Source organism: Mus caroli, unplaced genomic scaffold (genome assembly GCF_978045245.1).
Source record: "Mus caroli unplaced genomic scaffold, Mus_caroli_1 scaffold_9, whole genome shotgun sequence".
Taxonomy (NCBI): Eukaryota; Metazoa; Chordata; class Mammalia; order Rodentia; family Muridae; genus Mus; species Mus caroli.
In genome coordinates, this window is record NW_028227264.1 from 75,172,619 (window position 1) to 75,198,740 (window position 26,122).

Here is a 26,122-nt window from a genome sequence, read left to right on the forward strand (position 1 = left end):
GGCTGCCAAAAAAACCAACCCTCTTAGGCAACATATTATAACCAAGTAGGCTTGACTTATCAATGCTAATTCAACAAGCAACAAGCAACATGATTTATCATTTTGTAGATTAAAAATTTTTTAAACATACACTTCAATAAGTATTTGACAAAACAAACTTTTGACAAAACTAACAAAATTATAAGTAACCTGTCAAAATTCATGGAATACCCATGGTTGTCTGCAAACTCCTTACCCATAGCTGTCGCTGTATGCAACTAAAACCATACTCCTTAAGAAACACTAAGTAACCCACACCTACCCCCACCCCCACCCTGAGATCAGGAATGGTGCAAGGCTAGCCAGCCTCATCACGTCTAGTCACCGCCACCCTGACATGATGATAATGAAGAAATAAAAGAACACGTGGACTGTGGTCTTGCAAGAAAAAACAAACAAGAACAAAATAAGACTTCGAGATGCAAGTTTGGTAGTGTAAAGTCAGTTGTATTTATTATCTAAGCTAGCAAGAAAAATTCAAAATGAAATCAGTTGCACCTGTGATAGTACAGAATAGAGCAAAATACTTAGACTGAAACTGAACACAACGCAAGCCTTGCCATGTAAAAACTACAAAGCACTCATTGTTGGAAGATTTAAAAAGACCTAGAGAAACATAAGCCACTCTGTCTCCCTGGATTCAAAGACTTCCTGTTGTTAGCATGGGAATGCCCCCTAGATCTATCTACAGACTGGAGGCAATCCTTGGCAAATCTGCCCTTATTTGCAGGTGTGGGCAAACTGACCCCCAAACTCACACTGAATTATAGGTGATTCAGAATAGCCTGAGCACCCTTGAGCCACAAGAACAAAGGCAGAATGTTCATCCTGGCCTGTTTCAAAGCATCGCTAGGCTAGGCCTGCAGGTGTAGAGAGAGTATGCTCTGGCACAAGAATATACCTGTGAGTCATGGGTTAGAACTGGGAATCCAAAAATAAACCTCATATCTATAACTAGATCTTTTTTTTTTAACTAGAATGCTAAGACCTTTCAAAGAGGAAAGAACAGTCTTTTCAACAAATTGTGTTATGACAAATGGATCTCCTCATGTAAAAGAGTGCTTTTGGACCCCTGATTCATACTATATGCTGAAGGTAACAACAAAACCAGACAAAAAGGCTAAGATTAGCAAGCTCTTAGAAGACATATAGGTGTGAATTTGATTTACATATATTTATTGAAGGCATGGGAATAGGCAATAATTTTTTTAACATGACTTGTAGTATAAGTAGCTAATAGGAAGAAAAAAATGGATAAATTGGGCCTGATCAGAATTAAAAGCTTTTCTGTGTCAAACGACACTACCAAAGTTAAAAGGGCAATCCATAGAATGGAAGATATTTTATAATGGTCTTATATTTGATAATAGAATTGCATCCAGAAAAGCCAAAGAACCCTTACGATTCAACAATAAGACAAACAGCTAATTAAAAATAGGCAAGGAATGTGAATGCTATTTCTCCAAAGATACACAAGTGACTAATAAGCAACATTCAACACTGCCAGGCACTGTGGATATGTTCAACAATGCCCCAATAAGGTACTTTCCTACCTAACAGCATAGCACCTGTTCAAAAGCAAAGATAACAAGTGTTGACAAGGATGTGGCAAAAATCAGGATGCATACCCATCTTGTCAAAGGGCAGAGCATCTTTGGAAGACAGTTGAGCATTTCCACAAAGTTAAATACAATGTGTTATGGAGGTTGTGAGGGAAAAAATGTTATCAACAGTCTTAGTCACATGCAGACCCTGGATGCTGCATTACAACAGTGCCAAGCAAGATGTGCTCATGGTACAACAATGGGATCAGGAATGGGAGTAACCAACCAGTTTCCTATTGGGTGTGAGCCCTGGTCTGATACTGTAAACCCAGCCCTTCTGTCCATAGAACCTAGCGGGGTTGCTACTGAATATGTGTGTATGTAAGTGCATGTGGAAATAGTGTAAAAGCAAGGAGGAGAAGCAGATGCTGATTCCCAGGCACAGCAAAGATGTGATGACCTGCATAAGACCTGCACCAAGGCTGGACCCATCCATGTTCCTTCATGGACGGGGCAGGGGTTCATAGGCCCTCTTCATGCCATGAGGTTCTATAAGGCACCAAAGGGCTGCTGACAGGAGAGAGATTTCTTTCAGTGGTGTAGCCCGTGCTCCCACAAATAACCCCTCACCTAGGTTTATGTAAGTAGCCCTATTAAACTCGCTGAATCATTCGCTCACACAAACACACACACACACAAACACACAAACTTGTTCATATTTAAAGATAAAAATAGAAAGTTGAATTAAGTTTTTAAAAGAAAGCATAATGCTGGTTAAACTATCAAAGAAAACTTTAAGTACAGTTTGAAAGACACACAGATATGGATATCAAGTTTAACTTACTAACCATGTACAAAATGTTCAGGCCCTCAAACTGCAGGGCAACAGAACTTCCAAACACAAAACCATTTATGAGACAAGACCACAGTATGCCATCCTAAACATGTGTAAAAGTAATATGGAGACCATCAAGTCTACAGCCAAACCCTTGGAAATCAAAACACTTAAAATGCTTTAACACATAGGGCAGAATTGGCACACATCTTAATACCATCACTCTGTAGCATAATCTACAAAGCAAGTTCCAGGCTAGCCAAAACTGTCTAGGGAGACACCCTCCCCAGGTCAATTATTTATATATATATATATGTGTGTGTGTGTGTGTGTATATATATATATATATATATATATATATAGAGAGAGAGAGAGAGAGAGAGAGAGAGAGAGAGAGAGAGCTTGATTTAGTTAGTGGATTTACTTCACTGATGGATTCATATGATAGCCTCATTGGGAGGTAGGACTTAGGACTTACTTCATCTTTTCATCATCTAGGCAAGAAGGAAAGCAAGACAAGAGTTTGCGACAGAAACCATAAAGGAATGCTAAGCAATACATATATATCCATGCTAAGCAAACCATGGAGAGCAAGCAAGCCAGTTAGTACCACTCCTTTATATACATATCTGGGTGTGTATCTGTGTGTGTGTTGTGTGTGTGTGTGTGTGTGTGTGTGTGTTTGAGTGTGTGTAAAACCCAGGACTATCTTATCTACCTAGAAAGAGGGCATTTTCTTGATTGCTATGATACTGCAGGACTGAGCCCACTATGGACAGTACCATCCCTAGGTAGGTGAGCCTGGGCTCTTTAAGAAAGCTAAACAGAGACCAGAGAAAGAAAGAGAGAAAGAGAAAGAGAGGGAGAGGGAGAGAAAGAGAGAGAGAGAGGGAGAGAGGGAGAGAGGGAAGCGGAGAGAGGGAGAGGGAGAGAGACCAAATCAGTGAGTGGCACTCCTTTATGGTTTCTGTTGCAAACTCTTGTCTTGCTTTCCTTCTTGCCTAGATGATGGAAAGATGAAGTAAGTCCTACCTCCCAATGAAGCTATCATATGAATCCATCAGTGAAGTAAATCCACTAACTAAATCAAGGCCCTCATAATGCAATTATCACTCAAGGATTAGATCCAGCAGCTGGGGACCAAGCCTTTCAACACAGGAGATTTGGGGGAGGGGACTGTAATCTAAACCACAGCCCAAAAACTACTTTTGTTTTATTGTATTATATTTTGTTTTGCTATACTTTTTAAATCAATGGATGAATGAAAACCTAGATGCTAGGGTAAAGGCTAACAACTTAACTGTCATTCATACTTGCTGGGGGAGGGACAAATCTGTTTGCATCAATAGACTGACAATTGATGTATCAATTACCCTGACAGGACTCATGTTCAGGAGAAGCTGGATGTAGAATTAAACTCCACAGCTTTTGCTTTTTGTTTGTTTTTGTTTTTTCAATCTGTGCTTTTTTATTCGGTTATAGTTTCATGGTCTCTTCTTTTTAGAGGTGTATCTTTTGGGGGGCAGTATTTTGTTTTCTTGATATGGGGAGGGGTTTCATTTTTGTATTGGGTTTTTGTTTGATTGGTTTTTTTTTTTTTTAAGAAAAATTAAAGTTAGGTGAATAAGGAGGAGAGGGGATCTGGAAAGATTTTCAGGGAGGGAAGAATATGATCAAAATATATTTAAATTTAAAATTTGTTTAAATGATTTAAATTATTATAAAAATAATACAGCATGAATGAGTTCCTCTAATTCGGGTTTAGAAAAGGCATGAGCCAAGGAGAGTGGTGGTACACACCTTCAGTCCCAGGACTGTGGAGGGAGAGGCAGGCGATATTAATCAGGTCGAGACCATCCTGATCTACAAGGCAAGTTCCAGGCCAGCCAGGGACTCATAGTGAAATTATCTCAAAAACTTGAAATTCAGATGGAAGAATGGATATAATTTAAAATTAAAGCAATTGACACAGGGGAAAAAAAGGCAAAGTTAAAAAATAAAGGACAGGGGCTGGAAAAATGGCTCAGTGGTTAAGAGCACTGGCTACTCTTCCAGAGGACCCAGGTTCAATTCCCAGTACCAACATGGCAGCTCACAACTGTCTGTAACTCCAGCTTCAGGGGACCCAACATCCTCATATAGACATACATGCAGTCAAATCACCAACGCACATAAAATAAAAATAAATAATTTTTAAAAAGTAAAGTACAAATAATAAATTGCAGAGAACAGGGCTGGAGAGATAGTTAAGTTATTAACACACTTGCCACACAAGAACGGGGTCCCTGGGGCTCACTGGGGAAAAAAGCTTTAGATCTCCGTGAAAAGAATCCTGTCTCAAAAACCAAGGCAACAGCTGCTGAGAACTGACCTCTACACTCATGTACATGAACATACACACACACAATACACCACAACAAAAGAAATGGTATCTTTAATGTATCTACCAACAATCCATCCATAAAATTTTCCTAAACAGACAGAGGCAAAGATCAAGAAAAGTGTATAAAAGTCATGAAAAGAAAATACTGAGATAAAACAGATGCTCATTTCACTGAAAGAAATGCAATTTAAAACATCCATCACTTTGGGAAAAACTTAAGCATTTCAGAACAGATTCTGTAGGCCCAGCACTGGTTGTGAAGCCACTTAAGACATTCGTGCTGGTGGCTTGGAACATGGTGACTGCTCTGGGAAGGGGATCTAGGACTGACATCAGACCCAAGGGCTACCTTTGCAAAACTTTCCAATAACATGAGAATACAGATGCCCAAGGTCTCCCATCAGAGCACTGTTCAAAATTTCAAAATACAATAAACACTCTAACAGATGATGAAGCAGCCTAGAGTGCAGAGAGGAAAAGAGGGTCTGGCCCTGGTTGACTTGAAGAAGACAGAGACATAGAAAAATCTCAGAAACATGGGCCTGGAAGGCTGCACGGCACTCTGGACCAAACTCATTCAGTTCTCGGCTCGAAAAGTTAAAATAGCAAATGTTGTTCTAATTCTGCTCTCTATATTTTATAATGAAATAGTGAAAAGGGAACATATGTGACAACATATGTCATATATATTCTATGTGAGAAAGTTTGGAAACATGGATGTGTTTGATTTTTATAAAACGCAATACAGAAAATATATTTAACAAATATTTAAAATTAACTCACAGTACTGTATGCTGGTGACCATGTTAGCCCTGGGGGCAGGAAGGAAGGTCTGCCTTCTAGCACTGACCAGGGGAGTTTCTTTCTGAGCACATACCCTCCTGACCCAGGGAAACTACCAAGCAGAACCAGGAAGAGCTTCACAGGGACTAACAAGTAAAAGATGGTCTCAGAATATCATTGTCACCTGAGGGGCTGGGGTTATAGGAAGAGAAATATTGTAGCATTGAGTTGTTTTTTTAATTTCTGTATATATGCATGCATGTTTGTATATATACATTTGGATGCTTAACATGTAAGCATATGTGTGTGTATACACATAGTGTCTTACATGGGTGTGTGTGTGACTCGTGTGTGTGTGTGTGTGTGTGTGTGTGTGCATACATAGTGACTTCCTAGTGCTGACTTCTATAGACCTAGAAGCAGAAATGCACTAGTAAATTGTAAAAAGTACCCCTATGCCAGAACTCAGTCTTTAAATATTTCCATACTACAAAGAACCAAGGACCTTGAAGGAAATCCTGATGGGGCCTGGGAAGACTAGGTACAAGAGAAGCTTAAAACATCAAATAAGAAAATAATGAAATGTTTTTGAGTTTTGTTTTTTAAGGTGTGGAAAAGAAAGCAGAGAGAAGTAATAGTCCTTCCACTCTCATCTTCTGTACTATCTGGACATTTGAAATCCCAAACCACAGAAGCACATGAACAATAATATACATCCAGAAAGTAATGAATTAGAAAAATGGAGCCGGGCAGTGGTGGCGCAAGTCTTTAATCCCAGCACTCGGGAGGCAGAGGCAGGCAGATTTCTGAGTTCAAGGCCAGCCTGGTCTACAAAGTGAGTTCCAGGACAGCCAGGGCTATACAGAGAAACCCTGTCTCAAAAAAAAAAAAAAAAGGGGGGGAGACTTCACAAAGCAAACCCGATAATAACAGATAAGCAAACAGGGAAGAAGGGAAGGCTCCTTCTCAGTGGTCCGCATAGTGAACCAACAGCACAGACAAGCATTGCAGGAAAGACTGATCTAGACAGACCATATCAGCAGATGCTGAGCCTAGGTCTCTGCTACAGAACAGGATGGGCAGAGCTTGTGACTCTAAACCAAGGGCACCTGACATGTAAATCCCTCCCTCCCTCCCCCATGTCCCTAAAACAGGGCAGGTAGACATTCTGTGCCCCAAAGTGGACTCATGACAAGAGCATCATTCACATAGGTGATATCTAAGGATGCATGCACTAGATCATAAGGACACACCCAAATGCATAGGATTGTTGAGTGGTTTGGCATTTGCTTGGGTTAGATTTTGAAACTGTACTCTGAAAGCCCAGTCTGGCTTGAAACTGGTTATGCAACCCAATGCCAGCTTTAAACCAATGACAACCCTCCCACCTCTGCTTCCCACAGTCCGGTACTGGCATTAAAGTGCAAGCTAGCATGCCGGTCGAGTAAGGAACTTTTATTTCATAAAAGAGATTGTATTTGTCAAAATGTCAATAGCACCCAAATGACAGAAGCCTTGTGGGAAACACTCCAAATTAAGAGTGAACACAGCCACATCCAATACTGCACAGTTCCAGGCTCTGGGTCCTGACTGTAGGGAGACATTTGGCAACTTGAGACGTGCTCAAGTGTGGGGCTGCCAGGACCACTCAGTAGGTAAAGACATTTGCCACACAAGCCTGACAGCGTAAGTTCCATGGAGAGAACTGACTCCACAAGGGTGTCCTCTGACAATACGTGACACGCCATGACATGACCCTGTCCCTTCCTCCCTCCCTCCCTCCCCTCCCCTCCCCCCTCTCTATTTCTATTTCTCTCTGTGTATTTCTCTGTCTCTCTCTGTTTCCATGTCTCTGTCTTGTCTTTCTTTCACATGTACCCACTTTTTTATTATTTTTAGTTATAATTTTTTTCAAGTACCGTGCTTCAGTATCCTAAGTTTTCAGTCATAAATTTTTCACTATCACCCATCCATCACCATCAGCCTTCTGCCTTTTCAACAGAAATGACTCAAAGTTGTCTTATGATGGTGATGACAACCCAAGGACGTCTCTCTGGCCCCATCGCACAGGGTTTCCGCACTTCTTGCTGGAGAGAAGGAAATGTGCCCCTGATCAAGGCCACGGACACAGATGCTAACCCTAGCCTCAGCACAAGCCACAGTGAGTGCATTCCGGACTTCTCTGAGTTAACAGTGATGTTGAGAAGGGACGAATCCCAGAGTCTGGACTTGTGCCTGTCCAATGCTGACTCATCTCAGATTTCTGCTACCTTGGTAATAAAGTAGGAGAATCAAAGACCTTGAAGTCACAGTGAGGAACTTCTGCCTGGAACATTACACTCATTACGGAAACCATCTGGCCATATATTTATTCCTAGAAAGAAGCTGACCCTGGCCCCCACACTATCTTATAGCAGTTAAAATAGTCTCTAAGTCCTGCCCATGCCTCCTCTCTAGGGCACTGAGCAGGTACATCCTAGAGGTGGGAAAGCAGGGGAAAGGACATAGCCAAGGTCACAGAGTGATTCCAGGAAAAGTCTGCAATTTCTGGATTCCCAGGCTGAAACCTGACTCCTAGCCCGGCTGGGCTCTGATCAGAGAGCTCTGATCCCATGCTTTCCCAGACTCAAAGTTTGCTCTTGCACTTCTCTAACTACAAAGAACCTACTAGGTCTGGCCTAAGACCCAGACCTTTCACAGTGTGGGTAGGTGTAACAGGCAGTCCCCTCACCAGCTTGTGAAAAAACTAGGCCACAAGTGTGGGGGGGTGAATCTCAGCAAAGTGGGCACAGCTGTAGATAAAGTCTCACACAGTAGAAGAGAAATTGACCAGGAAACCAGGAATAAAGCCCTCACCACCCCTCACACATACACTGAAAACCTCCTATGCTAAAGTCTAGAGGTTCTGGGGCCTGTTGCTGTCTGCCCTTCATATGCTAAGCCAAGGCAGCATTTAAGACCAATTAATACAGTATGTATGGTTCTTTCCACGGAATAGGAGAGAGCAACGAATATATACTATTGCTTTGTGGGAAAAGAAAGAGAGACCCAAGGTAAGAGGGATGATAAAATGATAAAGTTTGACCAGGAAATTAGCATCCTGGGTCCACCCTGAGTGACATTCCTAAGAGCCAGGTGACATCAGCTGCCCTGAGCTGGAACTTAAGAGTATGACACAATCACCTCATAAACAATATTCCTCACTCTGCCCCTCACCTCACACCCAGCCCTAGGAGCACAGCAGGAAACTGCGGAGCATCACTACCAAGCATTTGTCTCAACGTGTCTTAGAGGAAACAGTTCTCCACCCCAAGCACCTATGATGGGCTACAAGCGATTCTCTGGCTCCAATCATTGTCTCTGTCTTGTGGGCTCGCCAGACAGTCTGGCAGCAGGCAGTAAAAGGGGTACATGAGTCATCTCATCCTGAAGGAAGGAAGAAAAAAAAAAAAAAAAAACAGCCAGCTCCTCAACAGCAGATGGCAGTCCGAGCCGAGTCTCTGGGAGGAAAACACACTCTAGAATCCTATGAAAGGAAAGGCAGAGTGAAGAAGGCCCAGAGGACTAATAAGAGAAAGAAGAAATAAACGATTGCCTGACATCTCACCAGCTAGTGGCTAAGCCTCATTGGAGCTCCAGGAAACTGCAGGATACCTGCTGGCTAAGGAGGCATCGGTGTAGGGAGAAGACTATTTCAGTCAGCCATGGCTGGCTAGTGAGACTCAAAGCCTCCACAGCCATGCGTACCTTACCCTGTTCTTTGAAAGGAGTGACTGACCCTCTTGGTATGTAACAACTACCTATCTTCATATCTCCACTGGTCTAACTGGTCTGAGGCCCTTTCTACACGGAAGATCCAGATTCTATACACTCACACACACACACACACACACACACACACACACAGAGCTTCCCCTAGATAAGTCTGTTTGCTAGGGCAGATGTCAACAATACTGTGCTGATGTTGCATCTGCTAACAGGCTTTCCTTTTGTCTCCCCCACCACTTTGTTTCTGTAAGACAGATTTCATTATGTAGCCCATGTTGGCCTCCAAACTCATAATCCTCCTGCCTCAGAACTCGAACCCCTGCTCCAATGCTGTTACTATAAGCCATGCACCATTATACCCAGCTATTGCTCTTTCAAACAGTAAGAGCTCTGGTTGGCTCTCCCAGACTGGGCACATGTTTCCATACCCCCACCCCTTTCAGCTGAGCACTCTCATATATCCTAGGCCTCACCTGTGGCAGACAGAGTCTTCCCCCAAGACCTTCTGTCCTCTTTCATGACAACACAGATTTGGCAGAGGTCAGGGCAGTCTGCCAGAGCACACTTGGCCCAATCACCTGCCCCACCATGGAGACTCGTCGTCATACTACCCAATCTGGATTCCACCTCTTTTGAAGATTCTGCAGACTAGCTGATTAGAAACTCCATGTCCGTGGGGGGAAAAGAACATAACAGATCACAGATCAAGAGCCACTGTTACTTGGGGCTATTTTTACTCTTCTTAGTAGCCATTTAATGCCCAATCCTATATCTGGCCTAACATCGCATCTCGACTATCACAGAAAACCTTTGGAGCTAGTTCTTGGCAGATCACATTCCTACCAACACTAAAGCTAAGAATGTGTTCAGGTAAAATGTAAAACTGACAGCAGCCTCCTCCCTCACCTGCATGGCTACCTGTAGCTTGCCTATCTGTTGTCCTCCTCAGTGAAATCTGAGTTGATTCATGACTATCTTTGTTCTGTTTAGCTCAAGCCCAGCCTACTTGAGCTCCCAAGCTAGTGAGAAATTCCACCTCAAAAATGGGGGGGGGGGGGGCAGGGGGGAGGAGGGGAAGGAGGGAGGGAGGGAGAGGAGAGGGAGAGAATGCACATATTCAGTCCTGTAGACCATCTCATTCAGAACTATTTGAAACCTTGTTCCTGTACCATGGCCACTCATGTTTGGCTCAGAATAAACTAGCTCATACTCATTTTGGGATGGAGCAATGTTTTGTATCAACAGTATATGGCTGGTTCTGGATACTGACACCTGGGAACATACCTTGGACCCTGAGTTCCTAGAATGACTTTCCCCTCTGTCCCACCTTCCTCCTTGCCACAAGCAATCCATCTAGAGTCCACTCAGCTCTAAGGTTATGGGGACACAGCAAGAGACAGAAACCACAGAGAATGAGCCGCCAGCAGAGCTGGGCCAGCAGGGGAAAGTCGGTGCTTCCCTACCTAGTACTAATACATCAAAGAAGGAAACCATCATGGGCTGGTGGCATGACTCCGTTGGTAGAGATGCTGGCTACCAGGCCTGAAGCCAAGAGTTTGGCCCACAGAACACATATAATGGAGAAAAGAAGTAACTCTCTGTCTTCTGACCTCCACACCTGCACTGTGGCATGCACACTTACATACCCCCCACACCCATACAATAAATAAATGTTTATGGAGAAAAAAGAAAAAAAAAATTTCATCTGGTTGATACCAGTTGGTTTGGGAACCTCCTTCAGCTGTTTCACCTTCCTACTGTGGTCACCAGAGGAGATCAAAGTCACACACACACCTTCCCTGCAGCTTCCTCCCCTAGGACTTCTGATCTGTCAAAGACATTCTTCTGCTCCCCACAAACTCTAGACTCCATCTCTGAGCATGATCTCTCCACCTCTCTGAGGGGTCACATCCCCATTCCTCTTGAGGGTGTATGACTTAGAACAAAGTGAATGGCCCCTATTAGTCCCCAAACCCCATGGCCACCTGCCCAGAGCACACCTCGAAAGGACTCCTATCCCTGGTACCTTCTTGATGCACAATGGCCATCTTCTTGACCTATAGTTTAAAAAGCAGAACTTCAAAATTCTTTAAAAATAATATGCTCCCTCCGGGCAGTGGTGGCGCACACCTGTAATCCCAGTACTTGGGAGGCAGAGGCAGGTGAATTTCTGAGTTCGAGGCCAGCCTGATCTACACAGTGAGTTTCAGGACAGCCAGGGCTACACAGAGAAACCCTGTCTCAAAAAAACAAACAAACAAACAAACAAACAAAAAAAAAGATGCTTCCTAGAGAAAGAAAGTATCTCAGGGTTAAACTAAAACATTCCAGAATAGTGAACAAAAGTATGAGATAATATATATATATATATATATACACACATATATAGATAGATATATAGATATATATAGATATATAACTTTCATTCATATATATTACAAAGAGAAAATGTTATAAAGGCATTTACTAAAGTCCCATCACAAACAACAAACATTAGAAATAAAGGGACAAGGCTATTGATAGATCTTTTGATAAAATGCTTGCCATACAAGCCTAAGTTTAACCCCCAAAATCCATTTTTTAAAATGGATGTAATGGTCCATGCTTGTAATCCCAGTTCTGAAGAGGTAAAGACAGGCAGATTCCTAGGTATCCTTGGATGGCCTACCCAGCCTACTTGAGCACTAAGCCAGTGAGGGAGTCTGCCTCCAAAACATGAGATAAAGATGGAGCAGAAGAGGGAGAGAGCATGTTGGAGGAATAACATTCAAGATTGTTCTCTGGTTTCTACTCCTGTGCAATATATATGCAGCTATGTACTCTCACATATAAAAATACTCATACATGTATATCCACATACAGACAAAAAATTAAAGGAAAAGAAACTTTAAACATGCAGGGACACTAGCCTTAATCCTAACCCCCACAGGAGCCTTGCACTGCCCTTGATCCTGAGTTTTACAATAGTTATAACACTATGGAACAGCAGCCCTAGCATTGACCTAACTGTAGCTCTAACCTTAGACTAGGCCAAATAAAGTATTGGGAGCTTATTGCAAATGAAGAAATAGTTAAGAGAATTGGTAAAATCTAATGCATTTTCCCCTTAAAATCAACATTTGAAATCATCAGTGGAACTCATTACATTAAGAGATGAAAGGAAGGCATCAACTGAGTGCCTGTAGTTTGGAATGTATGGGTACACATGTGTTGGGGTGCCCATGTGTGGTAGTGCACATGTGTCCGGGTGCACATGTAATGATCAGAAGTGAATGTCAACTGTCTTCTATCAACCTTCACCTTCTTTTCCAGACAAGCCCTCTCCCTAAATTTGGAGCATGCTATTATAGCTAGACCAGGCAGGCAGCAAGGCACCAGGATTCTCCTGTCTACCTCCCAGCGTGGGCATTACAGATGTGCACCACCATGCCTGGTAGGGGCTTCTCATCCCATCTGGGGTCCTCAGGCTTGTGCAATAAGCACTTTGCCCACTGAATCATCTTTCCAGCCCCAGCTGAGAAAAACAGCTGCAACTAACATGTTTAGTAAACTGTAATTTTCAATTTTTAAAAACAAATGAGAAGTAGCAATAGAAAGAAACTCTTAAACATAGTGAAGAATATTTGGCAGCCAGCTACAGCAAGCAGCATTCGGGCCTAAAGAAGATATCAAAACTCAACTACAACTCTCATCGCAACTAAAGCCATCTTAACACACAGTCACACACACACGCGATTTTCCTCTATACTATTATGTCTCGGACAAAGGCAGCATCAAAATCCCAATTACAGTAACCAGGTGACATGAGTCAGTTGAAAAGGGAGTTGAAGGGGGAGAATTTACAGCAAAGACGACAAATGATGGTGAGACAACATGGCCCCTATGACAGAAACTGAAGAGCCTTCCATTGCTCACAGTTTAAACTACAGGTTTGAAGACAGACACAACTGTAATCCAGGCACTCAAAAACACTGAGGCAGAAGGATTTCTATTAGTTCGAAGCCAGGCTGGGCTATATAACAAGTACCAGGCCAGCCAGGAATATATAGCAAGTCACTGTTTCAATCAACCAACCAACTAATCAATCAATCAATATGTGATTCATTTAAAATCGCATCTTGGGCTGGTGAGATGGCTCAGTGGGTATGAGCACCCGACTGCTCTTCTGAAGGTCTGAAGGCCATCCTGTAATCTATGTGGCCCATGGGCTAGTGTCAGACTTGCTTGGGGTAGCATCCATCTCACATGGTAGTACAGCAGCTATAGAAAAGGAACATGTAGGCTGGAGAGATGGCTCAGTGGGTAAAAATACTGACTGCTCTTCTGAAGGTCCTGAGTTCAAATCCCAGCAACCACATGGTGGCTCACAACCATCCGTAATGAGATCTGACTCCCTCTTCTGGAGTGTCTGAAGACAGCTACAGTGTACTTATATATAATAAAAATAAATAAATCTAAAAAAGAAATCACATCTCAATGGGAATAATTTTGTTTGTTGTTTACAGCATCTCCTTATGTAGCCAACACAACCTGAAACTCACAATCCTCTAGGAAGCCCCAGATTACAGGTACACAATTACATTACTGTCTTTATTTCAGCGTGATTCACTTTGTAACCTAAAAAGTCCTTCTAAAGTTCTTCTAGACAGCACAAGGCCAGAAAAGCCAGATGACTATTTAAAAGAGCAGAATTCTTGATCAGATGGTTAATATCCTATAAGATTACAATCATTTCAACAGGAGTGAGGTGCTATGTCAAAGAACAGACTGACCACTGAAGGAACACTGAAGGAACACGGTGTACCACACGGAAATAATCACACAATCACTGGGGAAATGAAGCATTTTCCAATGTGTGAGGTTTTAATATTTAAGAAAGATTTAATATTCAAAAAATTATTTAGAGTCTTTATGTTTCTAAATCTCAAGTGAATTACACAGTAAAGATATATCTTGGTGGTACAGCTCTTGCCTAGCATGTGTGATGGCCTAAAATCAACTCCAGCATCCACAAACAAAAGAATGGGTCAGCCAGCCAGCCAGCCAATCAACCAACCAACCAACCAACCAACCAGCCAACCGACTTAGGGATGCAGAGATTGCTCAGTGGTCAAGAGCACTTGCTGCTCTTTCAGGGGTCCCCAGCACCAATATCAGGCAATTCACTGCACCTGTAATTTCAGCTCCAGGGATCAGGCATTCTCTTCTGCCCTCCATGGGCACCATGCACATGTACACACACAGGCACTGAGGCTCACACATAAATGAATAATGAAAAGAAATCTTTTAAACCCCCCCCCCCAAGGCTGGGTAGTGGTGGTGCATGCCTTTAATCCCAGCACTTGGGAGGCAGAGGCAGGCAGATATCTGAGTTCGAGGCCAGCCTGGTCTACAGAGTGAGTTCCAGAACAGCCAGGACTACACAGAGAAACCCTGTCTCGAGAAACAAAAACAAAAACAAACAAACAAACATTCCTAAATTTTGACACACACACACACAACAGCCCCATGACAGAAACATTCATATACATGTGTGCACAGGGTGGAGTGTGTAAGCAGAACATGTGAATTATATATGCATTGTACACACATGTATAGTTCATGTGTGTTCCATAGATATGTGTATGTACATATATACACACATATGCATACATATACATAAGTATATGAGTATAGGCATAGCCTGTTTGAGAGGCAGCTGCCTGCTTAGCTCCCTCCCAGGCTGGCAGAAGAGTAGGGGATAGGGTAGAGAAGTGCCTCTGTTCTTCACTGTAAATACAGGGTAGCCCTTACCAGAGCTTGACATCTGATATCTGATTTGATGGCAGTGTGAGGAAGGGAAACAGGAGTGACAGAGGCAGGTCACTCTGCCAGAAATGCTGCAGGAACTGGCCAGGGTCCAGGGCATAGCCGAACCCTGGCCCAAGAGACTGCAGGAGGCAAGTATGCATGGCTATACAGCCTCCCCACAGCCCTGTGCTCTGAATGCGCACAGCAAAGTGAAGGGCTTATATGATGCCTGGAATCTAAGAAGCTGGGGCAAGTCACCACCAGGATCAGGACAAGAAGGGGCCACTCAGTAAGGTCTGTGGCAAAACAAACAAACAAACACCTACATCTGTCAGGGTAATGAAATGCTCTGAAATTTTTTCCATCATTTCAAATGTTTCCAATTCTGTAAGTTCTCAAAGTAATCTGAATAAAATATAAAAAACAAATAAGCAAACTAATATTAAGAGAGAACAAAAGACCAATCTTTATCCAGGGATTTGTTCTTTTTCTCACTTCTCTGACATTAGCATAGGTGGAGAAAAAGGAGCTCTGAGACGGGACTAGGAGCAGCTAAGGAGCAATGAGCATTAGTCTTTGTCAACAAAATACAGCGGGACTGCAGGCTCACAAGCCAGGAAGGGCCCTCCAGGCCTTCTCCAGGGAGGGCAGTGTTCATCTGGCTCTGGGGGATAGAGGAATTCTTAGGGAATATCGAAATGGAAGCCAAGTGTTTCCAGGGCTACCGCTTCTCCTAGGAAGCTTCTGCTCTACCCGAGCTCCGTTCTGGTTTGGCACACAGGCCAGGAATCCCACCGGAAGCAACTGTAGTGCCCAATCAGCGTCACCCATGGCAGCAGAGGCATTCGGTTCCTAGCAGCTCAGTACCCCTAACAGCTCCCCCCTGACTGGCAGTAGAGGCCGCAGGTGCCCACTAAAAAGCTCCTGCCTCGACTTGACTCAGGCCTCTGGGAGCTTCCAGAATCTGCCTGCCTGCCGAAGCCCGCCAGAACCCATTTGCTCACAGCCTTGATGGAGCAGGCTGTGCAGCTCACCCCAGGCTCTCAGCCTGGCTGCTTTGTCACTAGGTTTGAGCCCACTGTGCAGAGCAGACGGCTGAGGTAACTGTGATGGATTCTGGCTCAGCATCCCGCTTTATTTCCAGCATGGGAGGCCAGATCAAAACTCAAGGCCTCCATCTGCCAGGACAATGAATTGGCATAAAAAATATGAAGGTGTTTATATGCCAGAGACCCAGAGGCCTTCCCTGGAGATTTCTGTGAAAATTGGAGATGATTGGCACATTTATAAACGTGCTTTTCAGGCAATGGGGACTTGTTTGGATGTCCTCTCAGAAACACATTAGCAGCACCCATTTACAAAGCAGAATATCCAGCCCAGAGAGAACACAGGCTCACAGCCCCTTGGTCCACATTCGTTCCCCATGTTCTATTCTCACCCTGTTCTGCACAGACTCAAAGGATGATGCCACTAGACAGCTACCCTGATAGCCCCTTGACCTCGCTTCTGCTGCATGCCCCTGCAGGTACCGCTCCTGCTGTAACATCTCCTTGCAGCTCTGTGAACACACTGGGCATGCCCCAAAGCCACTGTGTCAATTCCCATGAGCACAGAACCATTCATCTACAAGCACCATGGGACTCGCCCCAGGACCCTCTGCAAGGCCTTCCTCAGATGCCCACCATCCCAGAGTCTAGTTTAACTACCCCACTGGCGTGGAACTAACACTACATTCTCCTTGTCTTGTTTCCTTTATGGCCTGGCATACAATATACAGTATTAGCTGATTGCAGCCATGTTTTGTGTCCTCCACAAGGATGTCAATATGCTGGAGGAATGCCCGGCCTTTCCCAGGAACATCAGGCACATGAGTGAATGAAGGAACAAAGGGAGGCATTTGGCCCAGCAACTTGCTAATAAAAGCTCTCTGCATAATAGTCGGGACTCCAGGACTACACATGTCCCAAGTCCCCAGCCTTTCCTGTCATCTCTCATGGGAGGCTTATGAATATGTGACCACTTTTCTGTTGTAACAGTTCAGGGAGGTCAGTGATCTGTGACTGTTGAACTCTCCAGAGCCTCACAGGGCTGCTGTCAGGCCCAGTGGGAGGCTTGCCTGGGAGCTCTCATCTCACTACCATGGAGTCAGATCTGGCCTACCACTTACAACCTCAGTAAAGTACCTTCCCTCTCTAAGCCTGGGCTGGGGGCGGGTCATGAAATAGCAATACCCATTTGAAGAAGCACTATAGGGATGGAGATAATAACTAATGGAGATATTAGAGATAGCCAGCACAAAGCAGGTGCTTCATTAATATTAACAGCTATTATTCTTACTTAGGTTTTCTATGACAGACTGCTTAAAAACCAAGTCTCCTGCTAAAAACTTTGTAAAATGAAGCATAAAGACATAAAGAATCTCTCTCCAAAGCTAGAGACACACTCCAAGTAGAGATGCAAAGAGCAGTATAAGACCAAAAAAAAAAAAAATGCCCAAAGCATTTTAAAGATTTGGCTAAAAATTTTGAGCACATGCATAAATGCATAGATCCAAAAAACAATAAAAAAAAATTTAACCAATGTACATCATAATCAATTACCTAAAAGAAAAATCTTAAATTTTTCCAGAGGGCTAGTTGAGCTGACTTTGCAAGTGGGGGTGCTTGTCACCAAGCCTGATGACCTGAGGGCAATCCCTGGAACCTACACAATGAGAGAGAATCAACTCCCACAATCTGTCCCCTGGCCTCCACATCAACACCATCACACATGTGCATTGATACATATGTGCACATATATGTGCATGTATATACATATACACAAATAAATGTGAACAATGTATTTTTTCAAGCTGCCACAAAAATAAAAGGCATTAAAATCTACTTAAGTGTTCTAGCCTAAAAACAAACAAAAAGAATAATTATAATTATAGTAGCCTTTATGCCATTTGTATATATCCCATAATACCACTGTATACTTTAAATATACATAAACAATAAATTTTATTTCTAAATAAAAAACATTATATAAAAAGGATGAACACAGACATGGTAGATGGGGGGATGTTTTAGACAGAAGGATGCAACCCAGAAGCAAATGAAATGCTATCCCTGGCTAGTGAAGAGAAAAGCCATCAATGGTGGATGAAAAAGACTTTCAAATATCAAAGGATAATTCTGAATTTTTCCAACAAACAAAAACTAAACTAATCCAATCCAACATGCCTGAACTACAAATAACATTAAAAGAAGTCCAAAATGTAAAAGGAAAGGAAGGGAGGGACTTCAGACTTGGAGGAAGAAAAGATATTGGAAACAGCAAAGACATTAATATAGAAGGTATGTCTTTTTATCTTCAAAGATAACAGACCATTTAAAGCAAAAATAATACTAATGTCATAATAATACAGAAGTAGAGATGTATGATAATTATAACCTAGAGAGCAAGAGCAGTGAACTGGAAATAGATTACCGTATGGGCTTATACTATGTGTGGACTAATAGTGCATTCAAATGAATTGTGTGAACTGGAGATAATACCATGAGTGCCATGAATAATCAATCCCTAAGTTGTCTCAAAAAAAAAAAAAAAAAAAACCAACGATAGACATAGCTAATAAGATAGTAAAGGAGATCAAATTGGCCATCCAAAACTGGAAGAGGGATCTAATAAAACTTGAGAATAGAAAACCCATAGCAAAATGACCAAGTTATACACAGTCATATTAAACACAAATGGTCTGACCATCCTGATTAAACTACATAGGTTTAAAAACTTAACTAAGGGGGCTGGAGAGATGGCTCAGAGGTTGGGAGCACCGATTGCTCTTCCAGAGGTCCTGAGTTCAATTCCCAGCAACCACATGGTGGCTCACAACCATCTGTAATGGGATCTGACTCCCTCTTCTGGAATGTCTGAAGACAGCTACAGTGTACTTACATATGTACATATATAGATATATAATAAATAAATCTAAAAAAACAAAAAGAACAAAAACAAAAACAAAAAAACTCAACTAAAAAGTGACCATGGGGACAGGAAGTAGCTCTGTGATAGAGCACTTGCTAGCAGGCACAAAACCCTGAGTTCAGTCAATCCCTAGCACATCCCCCAACACACATGCACGTGCACACACACATACACACACACTCACACAAAGAGACCATACTGAGTGAGTGCTTTTTATAAGAAACATCTTTAAATATAAGCATGTACACAGGTTGATAAAATGATGGGGAAAGATATGCCGTAGTAACATCAAGTAAAAGGTAGAATGACAACACCCATATCAGAGGAAGAAAACAGGTTTTAGAGAAGAACACCTTCTCAGATGTAAGGAGATTGCCTTTATGAAGGGGTCAGAATTCTCCTGATGCTCCTGGAACACAGGGAGAACTTGAGATGCTCACCCAGCCTCCCTGACCGACCCTCCATGTTGTTCAATCCTTTGCACACACTCTGATACTCCATCTATCAGTACCTTCCCTCCCTTATCATAACCTAGGAGTCTCTGTAGACTGGTGCAACCTGGGCACTAAATACGCTCCTCCCTTATCTTCTCTGTAGCCAACAAGGAATGCAGACTCATGCATACACTTCTGTACTGAGAGCTGACAGCAGACCTTCTTAGCAATCATCCTGTCCCCCTGCTTGCCTGACCATGTCATAGGTCTTCTCTGCATGTCGCTATAGCCCCAGCTGTCCTTTCACTCCAGAGAAGTGTACTCTGGGTGCATGTGCTAGCTAGTTAGAATACCCCAGTAGGCCCCAAAACTGTGTGCCCAAAGTAAGAAAGTTATAGAGAAGAATCCAAGGAAGATACCATGACTGTGCCATCTTCAAGCGTCCTAAAGGTGTAGAACCTTTACTTTTTCTTTTGCCTCATCATTAGTCTCTGTTAGGAAATATCATCCTGATGAAAACCTTCTGTTGTGGGTGAGTGGCTCCTCCTCAGTGCTGGGGTGTACATGTAAACCCATGCCAATGCGAGAACCTGGCTCAGCCTGTGCCACCTGGATCCCTCCACTCTAACGATCCCCCATCTCACCTTAGGCTACTTCTGCCCCAGGGCCACACACCTGTCACCTAACTGAGCCATCAGCTCTTCAGAAAAGTCTCCCATGACCATCCTTTAAGCAATGTCCCAATCATTCTCGTATAGCTTTAGTCTATCCAGCATAAGCTACTAACTTTTCCAGTAACTGTTTTCTCTCTCCTCACCCTAAGAAGAGAGCAGCATGGTACCAAGGACCTCAGCTCTGTCACAAGCAATGGGCAATGAATGGCCCAGGACCTGGGAAACAGCTCCCAGCAGATACTGGGGGAGCACATACAAAGACGACAGGCAGAAGTGGGAACCAACACACAGGTCATGGCCCTGTCCCTGGAAGACAGCATACTGAAGAGTATTTAGTGGGGTGTGGGGAGAAGTTTGTAGGGAGTTCCAGGAAGTGCATGCCTCCACATCTGATGGTGTTCTCTTTCCACCATCTCTCTTTTTTGTTTAAAAAAAAAGTCACAGAATAAAGTAGACTTTTCAAATGAAAGGAGGAGCCATTGTATCTAGCACCAGATAATTCAGTTAAATGGAAGAATTAAAAAACATAATCAGAACACGAGGATTTGATCAGATGCTCTCTGTCCAGAATTCAGGTGCTGCACTTGCAGATACCCAGGTGACAGCAGTGCAAAAGGCATCCAGGTGGCACAAGCCAAGCCAGGCATGGGTTTCCATATAAACTACACATACACATACACATGCACATACACATACACATACAGTGCATTTACATATACACCACAGCACTGACTGATGTGAAGCCACTCACCCACAACAGAAATGGTTTTCATTAGGATAATATTTCTAAAACAGGAAGTAATAAGGCAAAAGAAAAAGCAAAGTGCTTTTAGAGCACTTGAGGATGGCACACACAGTCATGGTATCTCCCTTGAGTTCTCTATAACTTTCCTACTTTGGAGCACACAGTTTTATAGCACACTGCAATATTCCACCCAGGGCTCTGGATATAGCTGTGTCCTCTATGTCCCACCTGCTAGCAAAGGAGATTCCTTCAAGACCCTTTGAAGTTCCAATCCAATTTCTCCTGCTCTGGTCTCTGGTCCCACACTCTACCACACCACACCACCATACGTCTAATATACCTTTGTTATTAGCGCATTTTCAGTGACCCAGCTAACATCCTCCATGGGCTTTATGCTCATGTCATGGCAGGGTAAGACTGAAGCTCCCTCTAATGCTGTATGGTCTTCTGGAGCCTTTCCCATTAGGAAGGGATGAGCAAGCAGGAGAGGGAGGGAAGGGAGAAGGGGAGAGGGAGAGAGGGAGAGGGGGAGAGAGGGAGAGAGGGAGAGGGGGAGAGGGGGAGAGAGGGAGAGAGGGAGGAATGGAGAGAGAGAGAGAGAAAGAGAGAGAGAAAGAGAGAGAGAAAGAGAGAGAGAGAGGCAGTACTTGTGGCCTGTCCTGTGAGTGGTTTTAGCCCAGCGCTCCAAAGGCCACCTTGACAATTTGGGACTAGATGAACTGGTCTATGGAAGGATACATCAGGAAATGTGGTGTTTAGGCACTCCTGGGTGCCATTTTGCTAAATATATCCGCAGCCGCTAAGATCTTCATGGCTTGCAATAAAGAACTCCCCAATCCAAGCAGACACAGGGAGGGCGACCTTGACTCGTGCAGATCTAGGGGCAGAGTATCTCATTACCATGCCTCCGAAAGCAGAACAGAGTTCTGCAGTGCTGACAAGATTCAGGAGGAGGACGAGCTGGGGCTTAAAAGGGTTCCTACTGGGGGAGGACAGGCGATGGTGTTCCGACTCAATTCCCAGCACAGATTCACTGGTACAATTACCATTTCTAAATAATTAGCACTCGAGGTCTCAGAGGGACGGGAAGGAAATAGTTGGGGATGAGCTTGTTTACTCCTCCAACTCAAAAAATAGCATCCTGAGGACAATGTGTAGCCATGACGCATCTGTGGAGGTGGGAGGATGCAGACCTCAAAGGGCTATGGCCCGTCCCTCCATGCAGATATCCAGGCAGAGAAATCCCTCCACAGAGAAGTTCAGTGCCTTGCCCACATCTAGGGAGGAAGGGTTTTTGCTGTTGTTTTATTTTCCTATTAGAACCAATAGATCATACATTAGGTAAGTATAGGCCTAGGTGTTAGGGTCTTACTGCCGTGAACAGACACCATGACCAAGGCAACTCTTTTAAGGACAACATTTAATTGGGGCTGGCTTACAGGTCAGAGGTTTAGTCTGTTATCATCAAAGTAGGAGCATGGCAGCATCTAGACAGGTGTGGTGCAGGAGGAGCTGAGAGTTCTATATCTTCATCTGAAGGCTGCTAGTGGAAGACTGACTCCCAGGCTGCTAGGATGAGGTTCTTAAGTTCACACCCACAGGGATACATCTACTTCAACAAGGCCACACCTTCTAATAGTGCCACTTCCAAGGCCAAGCATATTCAAACCATCACAGGTGTATATACTCATATTTCAATTTTTTAATCAGATGGGTACATTTTATTTATGATAAGCCTCCAATGGTCTGTTAAGAAGTTTTTGATTTGGTGTCAGTATGTGTGGACTTATGTTAAAAATGTCAACTTCCTTGCTAGTACTTCCCTAGCTTTCTGAGTGGGTCACTTTCATTGCCAGACTGGCTCTATCTGTCCACTCACCAGCACTGCCTAAAAATACATCTGCTGGACTTTCCAGACAACCTACCACATGGCAATCAGGGTCATAGAAATCAGCTGCGCCCGGTCTACCACAGCGGGCTCCCTGCACAGACAGCAGGCCATACAGTCACACCCAGCTCTCCATAAGCACCGGCCACTGTAGGATGTGTGCCTGTCCTATGTGTAGCAACCTTGGGAATTACAGGAAAGCACAAGAAATACCCCCAGTTCCCACACACAAGTGTTAACGGTGGCTTGTGTTCTCCCAAGAAGCTTTCCATGGTTACACCTATCTTGAAACAAAACAATATTTCTATAAGGACTAAAGGATCGAGTTAATAGTTACATAATTATTCTCTAGCAATAAAAACATATGTTCTTTCTCTTGTAAATATAAAAGTGGCATGTGCCCATTGAGGGAAACTTAGAACATTCAGAAATGTGAGAAACTGAGTAGCATTGGTCCAACCTCCCACGGAGACGTCACAAAGCTTCAGCTGTACCTCCTTGGGCTTTAAAAGCCATACCTTCCTGCGCATGCACCATACATACAGACAAACAGGGAACTCTATGTTGTATTCACCATTCCTTATACATGCTAATCCCATGTGCCAGTGTACTGGTGTATATCTTCATGTCATGAGTCACTTCTATGAACACTAATTGCTATCTAATATCCCATTGTGCTATATAGAAACACAGTAACTCATCTACTTAATCCTCTTATTATTTGGGGCTATTTGATTGCTTCCAACTGTTAATTATTTAAGTTAATACTATAATGAGTATTTTCTGTACATAAATTTAATATTTCTCTGACTACATCCTAAAGGTAAAGTCAGAAGTGGGGGGAAATTTTCGAGGTCCATAAATTTTTTTTTTAAGTTTCTCATACACATGAACAATGAGCCCTCTGAAAAGCTGCTTTCTACAGCCATACCAGGACATAAGATGACACTCTCAGGCTCTGTGCTTCATGGACAAAGTACAAGTCTTACAAATCTCAAGTCAATGGTGAGTGAGACAGTAGGTGAGCCATGCCTGGGCACTGTCTCTGTCTCTGAGTGGTAGGGTCAGCCTCACTCTGAGCTGGCTTGTAGTTGTGTCCTATTGTGAAATACGGGCTCACCATCTGACTAGGATATGCATGGTGGGATGGATCTGACCAGGCCTGTGAGGGGTTAAGAAAAGTTACACCAAAGATCCAACAATGTAGGTGAGTACGCTGGAGACAAGAAACTCAGGGATTTTCAACTACAATTATTTTTTAAATGAATCTAATCGTAGTAACATTGGAGCAGGATTCAACATCACCGTGGCATCAGTTTATAACGGTCTGTGGTCAATTCTCACCAAAGGTAGCCTCCAGAAATACTCACAGACATGCCTGAGCACAAGAGTTTAGACTCTAATACTATGCCTACTCTCCACCAGGTTGAAGGAAAGGGTCACCAGTAAACAAGACACCCTCAAATGTCTGAAGCTACCACAAAGCTTCTACGTAAAGGAAGCTCTGGCTGAGTTATCTCAGCATGCAAGAGTATAAGAATCCTCTATTTCAACTCTGAAACATAGACCAGACCAAACTCGAGGTATAAATCGTCTCAGAATATACAACTATATAGTCTAGCTCACCAGCTAGCTGGTCTAACTCATGCATCCCACTCTCTAAAGATCTGAGATACAACTTCCAGGCCAGGGAAGTTAACTTTGTTATCAAAAATACAAAAGGCAGTAGGTGAGGCTACTACTATGGTCCTACCAGGGTAGCTGCAAGGTGATGTATGCCCGCATCTCCAACAATCTAAATTCAGCCATCAATTTCGTGATCTCTACACTTTTGCATGCCGTCACTGCCAATGTACTAACAGAATAATTCACTAACAGTAACACATATTTCAGACTAGTGTTTATATTTAACTTATTAAGTCTCAAAGTACAAATAGTGAGTGTACCAGGACGCTCAGATATTAAAAACCTTTGCCACTCCTCACAATTCTCTTGGCAAACTGCGGGTGAGGTGTCTGCTCATCACCTGACCCTGACAGGTTACCATTTCCTTTTACTGAATGAACTTTGACATATGCTACATTTTACCTTACAGTGTTGGTCCTCTTTTAACTCCCAGATGTGGTAGCATGGTTAGGGACAAAAGATTTGTCCATATTTTCTGCTTTAAGACTACAGATCTTCTTGGGGTTTCTCAATTCCCTAGAGCAACTCTAGCTGTTCCCTCCCTCAGCGATGGATGGATACCTGGGAGATTTCCTATGCAGAGACCCCTTTCTTCAGCATCAACTATAGGCCTGGACCCAAGGGACAAACTGACCTTGCTCAGAGCACTGTGAATGCTCAGCTAGAAATGCTGCAGACGTCTCCACACTCTGAATACGGATACCCATCACACCCTCTCTGATAGCTTAACCCCCCTAGAGAAACTCGGCTGCAGCCTGTCTAGAAGCTCTGAAAGTCGTGGGCTCTCCACAGGCTTTACTTCCTCAGTTCTTAGAGCATTTGACATTGGAGTCAGCAGGCTGATACTATGTTCTTTTCCAGCATGTATGCGCAAACTATGCAACTCACTTCCTTGTGAGCCATATGATTCATTTCCATAAAACACCTCATACTAATCATATTCTTAATTCTTAATTCTAGGCCAGTGGGAATGGAAGAGAATCATCACTTCCAGCACCCTCTCTTCCATATAAACAAAGTAAAATTCTCCCCGATTGCCTGTCTAAGAACTCCGGAAAGAAAAGGTTGGAGGAATACAAGAGTCCATTTTTCAAGACCAACAACTAGATCGTGGTAAGAACAGCACATGGTAAGAAGGTGTTTAACTTACCCTGTTCTCATCCCCTTCCCAGGTTCACCGAGAGCTCAGGGTTGGGAGCCACGCGCCAGCTACCGGAAGGCAGGGCAGGAGTTCACCGCAGGAAAACCACCTACATTTGACAAGGAAGAATGGCAACTCAGTAAGTGAAGCATCTACCTCTGAAAACTAGAAAGGGAGAGAAACTTCAACCCCATTCAATCATAAGCAACAGTAGATTTTGGGATAAAAAACATACGAAGAGACAGAAAAAAGACTGAAACAAGACTGAAAAAAGACTGAAACAAGACTGAAACAAGAAACAAGACTGAAAGCTGGTGCCTTACAAAGGCCATGGACAAACCTGTCCCAAAACAAAAACAAAAACAAAAACAAAACAAAAGTAAACAAAAAAAGACAAGATTAAAAATCACTAAAATCAAGAAACAAAGGACATTATTACTACT

General features: G+C 43.2%; 1 protein-coding gene across 10 annotated transcripts in view; it reads right to left on the bottom strand.

The window, feature by feature from the left end:
• Nucleotides 1–26,122, bottom strand: part of Pcbp3 (poly(rC) binding protein 3) — a 196,208-nt gene that overhangs the window by 104,621 nt on the left and 65,465 nt on the right. For all 10 annotated transcript variants that reach the window (XM_029482487.2, XM_029482486.2, XM_029482485.2 and 7 more), the window contains exon 2: nt 25,689–25,788. The gene's annotated coding sequence lies outside the window, so the exon portion shown is untranslated. The remainder of the gene's footprint in view (nt 1–25,688; nt 25,789–26,122) is intronic.